Here is a 7,557-nt window from a genome sequence, read left to right on the forward strand (position 1 = left end):
TAATTTCAAGATAGGGCTGGTAACTTTATTCATAGTTGCTTTAGATAGTAACCAAATGTGACTTTCGTTTATGTCACAGAAAAAGTCTCCCAAAACACAAAACTTTCAGAAAAGCTGAAGACTTCTAAAACCCAAGAACTACTCAGCCAGAACTCAAAGAGTGTGAGTCATCATTCCTCCCCTGAACTGTTCATTGGTTCCATACGGACTTCTTGGCTTCCACCATTTGCCTAAAATAGTCTATTGCCCACATAGCATCCAGCATGATCCTATTAATTATAAAACAGAATGTGTCATTTCTGCTGCAAACCTCCTACAGCCTTTCATCTCACTCACAGTACTATGGCCGTGAAGACTCCACATACTCGGACCTCCTGTTAACCTGTTTGATTTCATAGTCTGCCTTACATCCCTTCTTAAAGTCCACCCAGTTCACCCTGACCTTCATCTTGCAAATGCCAAGCATGTTTTCTCTCACCTCCTTTACCTGTGAAGTTCTTCCCAGAGCTATTTGCTTGACTCACCTACTTCAGTCAGGTTTCTACTGGAATGTTCCTTTATCTATTCATATATATTCATTATTCCTCGCCCAGCTTACACAAAATCCTGCTTTTTGCATCACTCTTCAGCCCCTCACTATGTTTCCTTAGTTTTTTTCACAGTTTTTGTCATCACTGGACATATTACATAATTTATTGTCTTTTATCCCCAACTAGAATGCAAACTCTCTGATACAAGGAGCTTCCCTTTGTTGCCATATCCCAGCACCTCAACCAGTGCCTGGCACTTGAAAGAAGCTAAATAACTATTAGTGTGAACAAACTTTTGTTTCAATAAAAGTTGCCAAGAATATGCACAATATATCCAGGTAGAATACTGTTTTATTGAAAGTAATTTTATCCTTTAATTTTGCCTAGTGAGATTTATTTGTTTTTAATTGCCATTTCTTTGAAAAAGGGAAGTGATATTTCACACAGAAGATGTGTATGATGTGTGTGTGCATATATGTGTGTAAAAATGTAAAAAGGAAAACAAAATGTAGCTACAATTCTACCCAACAAGAGATAATAACTGTTATAAACTATATAGAAAGAAACTATTTTCATTTCCTGAGGAAATTAAATTAATATTTTACTTCATGGATTGAGACAATTTCATTTTTTTGACAAGAAACAAACTGAGCTGAACACCACTGAAGAATCCCTGAATCTTTGTTTAGCATAATATTAGGTCTGGTCACTCACAAAGAACACACATCTCAGGACGTCTCAGGTAGGAAAAGACTGAGATCTCCTAATATTAGAACTGTTACCAGCTTTCCCACCTTTCTAGGAAGTAGACTTTAAAAAAACAAGCAAATAAACAAAAAATCAAGAGGCAAAAAACCAAAAGTAATTAAACCAAAATGTCAGTGAAGTCCCTATCGTATATCATTCAAACAGACTTATAGTAGGGTAAAACAGTATTTACTCTCCTAAATACCTCTTTGTTAGAATCAATAAAGTATATCTTTTAGAGGAAGCTCAAGACTCTATAGCTTTTCTTTAAAATATTGTTAACTATGAGTCAATTCCAATTTGATATATTATCATATGTAATATATGTAAAAATTAAAATGTACATGACATCACCTCTGGCACTGTGGCCACAACTTTCAATGTTTATATAATTGACAGTAGTGTGGCCTTTTGGATGTTCCTTTAAGCTCATGGTACCCATAGCTGGCATTTTCATGCTGCAAATATTCTAGTTAAATTTTGACCTTTGACTTCCTCTATCTAAATATGAAAATTCAATCTTTGAAATGAATTAATCTCCATTTATTTATCCAGCAAAGTAGTTGAAATTATGTATTTTCAAATTAACTATTGTTATAAGCTTTCTATGATTTGTTTCATTTGAATTTTCAAAGAATTTTCCAATAGATGTTTGCAAGTAACATATTTTTTTTCTTCTTGTTGGCATTCCCCTTTGTACATGCGTGTGTGTGTGTGTTTTTCCCTAATACGTCCTATAACGTCCTCAATGAGATGACTTACAATGTTACTGGGAAAAGCAAAACAGAACAAAGACATGTCAGAGTCAGTGGTTTAGCAAAGAACATTTCCATGTTGGGGGTAATCTGCTTAAATTAAATCAGCCCACATCCAAAATTTGAAACACTTTGAATGTTCTTTGACTTTAATCGATTCAGATTTTATTTTTCAAAATTTAATTCCAACCTCCATTTTACTAGCATTCATTCTTCTTATAGAACAAGAAAACCTAGAAATTCACTGAACACAGATGCTTTTGATCTGTCTAAAGCTCATGTCTAAAACTAAACTTTAGCCATAGTTACTTGGGAAGATATTCTAATAAAGAATAGAGCAGCTATCAACAGGAGCCAGACTCGCTAGAGAAAAGCAGGAGCTTGACTTTTCTTCTAGGAGACACACCATCAAATCAATCTACACTATTTTTTCTTAAATTACTGTCTAAGACCATAGAGCAAATGAATAGAAATTTAGGTTAAGGCTTGAGCCTCACTTTTACACTTATCAGGACATGACAGAAATATGTTGTATCTCAAACTACCAAAATAGATGCCACATGGAGAAGTTCACGTCCAATAGCATCTAAAGTTTAGTGATAATGTTGACTCAGAGGATACATATCCTCATGCACTAAATCTATCTTACTGAGTAATGCCTACTTCACGTTAAGCACTCTTACAGGGGCAGGGGAACCAAACGAAGTCCTGTCACTCAAGGAGATTGTACCCAATGATCAAACAAAATCCAAAGATTTAATCAATATATATCAGGCTTCTCAAAGAAAAGAGATGTTTTCAGGGGACTTAATCTCATAAGAAACCAGCTATGATATATCCAACTTACACCATTTAAAAAACACATCTCCTGGGGTGCTTATAAAAGGGCAGATTCCTTGGCCCACTTGCTCCTGAAATAGAATCTGTCCTATTATAGCCCAGATACACACTCCAGGGTCAAGAACTGGAAACCAGAACAAAATCAAATTTAAAAAAAATCCCCAGACTCTGTCCTCTCCCTTTTCCATGCCTTTGTCTGAATCCAAGTCCCTCTGAGTCTCTCCTCCCTCTAGTTCACAGAGCTGAAAATGTTGTTCAGCTTGAAGTAGTAATGATAACTATAATCATACAAATTGCATATTCTACCCAGCATGGTGACATGCAGAGAACTGGTGGCCTTGTGCGTGGCAGTCCTGTAACAAAGCTGCAGGACCTGTGCAGACTTCAGCAAGTGCCAGGGCTCTCCTTCAGTTCCTGTTCCCTCTATCCTTGCGGTCTCTTTCAGTTGCTGTCCCAGAGAACAGGTAATTCATCAAAAGGGAAACATCACAAACTATCCTTCTGCCTTCTAAAGTACCTTTCCCCCGCTCTACTTTCTGATTTCAAAGTTGAAAGTAGTTTTGAGATAGTGGGAAATTTTGAGATAGGGTGCAGGGCTTGAGGCCCTCAGAATCCTGGCCCCAGTGTTTTGGTTCTCAGCTCGTCCTCACCGAGTTGTTCTTATTAAAGAGATCTTTCTTCTCAAGACACTGAGCTATGCCTGAGAGCAATCACAAATTGCAAAGAAATTGCATTGCTGGTCAAGATGCTTTTTTGTCAGAGTTAGCAAGCAGTCTGGTTCAGCTTAGAGAGCTGACAAGACCTGTGCTCTGGTCTCTAATTATATCAGCACTTTTGCAGGATTTTTTATGTGGTGAGTGTGTGTGTGTATGTGTGAGAGAGAGAGAGAGAGAGAGAGATCTTTTATGGTTTTGAAAGAGGAACAACAATGACTAAAAAAGACACACAGGGAACACAAGACGGGGAGGGAATCTGCCATGGAGGTATACAATCTCCATGTTCTTAGCAGTGTGGGAGCAAGCACATGCTTCACTATTCATGCAGCCATCGGTCACCTCCCAGTGGCCCCAGAGCAGTGCCCAGAGAGACGGAGTTTTCTGGTTTTGAAAGCAACACGGAGACCTTTATTATTAGTTTATCGGGATGTAAAGCCCAGCTGCTTTATTGGAAATGTTTCCTTTTTTAGTATGCTGACAGACTGTTTTATGTTCTTTGCTCTTTTTAATTCAGTATCCTATCACTTTCATGTTTGAGATCAGTCCCAAAGAAAGCTAAATAACTTTGATGTGCTTGACATACAATAATCAAAATGGACATTGAGTACTCATACCCTAATATACCTTCAATTTAGTGTTTATGGACCAAAAATTGTTGGTTTAACGTTTGTGTACCAAAAGATTGTTCTCTATAGGTAATTTCTCAGACTGGAAGAATTTCTAATTCCATTGTCCCTCACGGAAGGTCAATGACAGCATTTTATACAAAAGTAATGTGAGCCAAGGAAAATGTTACTTTATTGTAGAAATAAATGTACTTGGTAATCAATCCTGTTGAAAGGACACTATCCTATAATTAACACATGGTGATTCTATATCATATGAAACTCGTATGTAAGGTATATATAATATTTAAAAATGAACATGGGCACATTTTTCTCCCAATATAAACTAATCATTACTGCTTTTAAAGCCCTTCCCGAATAGTGATTCCTTTACTCCCATCCAGAGGTAACCCATGACACTGAGTGATAGTTTCACCAGCTATACCTGTGTCCCTAAACGACACAGTCTGTAGTTTTATGTGTTCAACTTTTTTACAAATGGGATCATACATTCATTTTGCCATTTGCCTTGTTTACTTAATGTAATTTGTGACATTTATTTAGTTGATAAATAGAGTACACTTATTTTCACTGCTGAATACTATTTCATGCTACAAATATCACACTTTCTATATTTTCAATTTTTAGTTATTGGATATTTGAAGTGACTCCAGCTTTGTTTTGTTATTTTGCTATGAAAAAATGCTTAGTTCTTTTTATTAGACCTTGTTCCACCTGTGACAAAATCTACATTATAATTAAATAACACAAAGAAATTAATTCCACAAAGAAATTAACTATATTGTGCAAGATTCATTGTTTGATTCTTAGGAGGTAGGCCACAGATGTCTCTTTAGCTTTGCGATTGAGGAATTTTCATGGGACTTTGTAAAGTGAGCCTCGGTTGTTTTCTTCCCTCGCTTCTACAGTCTGGACCTAGCCTCTCATTCTCTTCCATCATGCCTGCTTCCCCCTGAATTCCCAACAGAATGGGAAAAAAAATAAACTTCTTTTCACATAAGAAAAGTAAACATGTCCTGGTAATCATGAAGAAAACAGTAAGAAAATCTGTCTTCTCTGTCTCTGGCTTAATATATCATACTAAGTATGCCAAAGTATGTGCTTTTACTTGAAACATTTGTGAAATTTGTTAGCAAACTTCTGTTTAGAAACTTCTGCCCATTAAGTTCCTCAGCACCAAATGTCCACTAAAGATTTATTTAGCTCCTGCTCCTCTCCTGGATGTCGGCTGCATCTCCGTGTGGCTCATCTGCTTTTTCTCCTTGGCTACTGAGCTTTACAGTCCATTTCAACTATTTTATTACCACTTCAAGGATGGAACAGCCTGCTTTATCAATCAGACAGTGCTATTACTTGTCTAGTCCCTGCAGTACTGGGCCTCACAGATGCAGTGGTGAGAGCGTGCTCTCTGTTCTCCTCCAACCACATTTTACCAGCAAGAAACTTGAAGGGGTCCTTACACCTGCTCAGTTCATGCATGGATCTGCCTACCCTAGTCTTAATGGTTCAAATCTGGAATTTGATTAGCTGTCCCAGTACAAATTCTGCTTTCTCCACTATCTGTGCATTATTAATCAGTTTGATTAACCTAACACTGCTTCATTTTACCTATCTATGAAGTGGGATATAAAACAAAACTACATCGATTAGTGTAGTGTTCTTGCTGTGTAACAAATCTACCAAAACATTACAGCGTAAAACAATAACCATTTATTATAGCTCATGGCTCTGTGGTTTGTATGGTCTGGTGTGAGGATATGCACTGAACTTGATTGATCTCAGCTTGGTTTATTCAGGTGTGTGTACTCAGCAGGTAGGTTAGTTGAGGACTGGCTAGTCTAGGAGAGCTTTCGTTGGATTATTCAGCTATGCCGTATATGTTTTCTCAACATGAGTTTGTTCTCATGCCAGTGGCAGGTTTCTAAGAGTGTGACACCTAGGCCCAGAATTGGTCCAATGTTACTTCTCCCAAAGCAATTCACAAGGCTGGCACAGAATCAAAGCGGATGAAAACTACAAAATTACAGCACAAAAAGAGGCCATTATGTGGGGCCACCAATTCAATAATTCTACGTAATAATATCAATCTCTAAGCATTGCTGTAAGAATTAATCCACAGTGTATATCTTAGTGTAGCGCAGGTACATAATAGAAACTGGTGGGGAACTAATGTTATCATCCTAATATCTGAGACTAGAATATGGTATTTTCTTAACCAAAAGGTGTTTCTTAAATACAAGGGCAATGACTCTTCTCTGTCTTCCTGATATTTAAGGAAAAAAACTCCTAAAACAATTGTTACTGCAAAAAATGAGGGCTCCATTCCCAAGACTCTCTAAATTAGGAGTCAGCAGTGCTTTCTGTAAAAGGGATGCCAGTAAATAGTGTAGACTCTGAGCTAAGATTTCTGTTGCAGCTACTCAGCTCTGCCACTGTAGTGAAAAGGCAGCCATAGATGAAAATGCCACCGAATGGGCACAGCTGGGTTCCAACAAAATTTTATTTACAAAAAACAGGTGACCCATAAGATTTGTTCCACATGCCGTAATTTTCTATTTCCTAGTCTAAATAACCTAGCATATGAAAAACTGGGATGCTTTTAAAGAACTTAACCGGTGATTATAATTTATTTCTAGGTTTACTAGTCTTCTGTTTTCTTTTTTTATGAAGTTTTCAGTATGACATTGAAATGAGAATTATTAGGAGGCATATACCTCCAAACAGCAAGCAATCAGCATATGAAACCTGTTATACTATTAAATGGCTGTACTGTGGCTGAGATATTGTACAAAGTTTTCATTGCATAGGAAAACCAAAATAGCAAAATGTTTTCATATTGTTTGCCTTCAAAAAGCTCTTAAATAACCTGGCTTATTTAGATGATTGATATAAGTATCCTACCCATAAGTTCAAAGCATAACATTATAAATCACGCTTTTTCATTTGTAAGAAATAAATGATATTCATATTTTGATGTGATTTATTATTTTGAAGTTGAACACAATGTGACTTAAATCAATAAGTGTGAAGGTGCATTTAAATATGTTATTAAAGTCATGAAAATTGTCTATATTATTTGGTTCTCTACAAAACTGCAGCAATATCTTTTTGGATGCTCTAAATTAATATTGATTTTACTTATTATTTTTTAATAAAAATATAGATTTTAAAGCTTTGATAACATGAGCCATCATAAGATATGTTGTGTTGATGGATCCACCCAGTAACTAGTATGTCCTTCCATTTTCCTAAGAAGCATCTTTGGGGCAAAGAACTGGTTTTACCATTTAGTCCTTCCTCATGGCAAATTTCAAGTATAGATTTAGAGAAGGAAAATTATTCA

The sequence above is a fragment of the Desmodus rotundus genome, chromosome 2, assembly GCF_022682495.2.
Source record: "Desmodus rotundus isolate HL8 chromosome 2, HLdesRot8A.1, whole genome shotgun sequence".
NCBI lineage: Eukaryota > Metazoa > Chordata > Mammalia > Chiroptera > Phyllostomidae > Desmodus > Desmodus rotundus.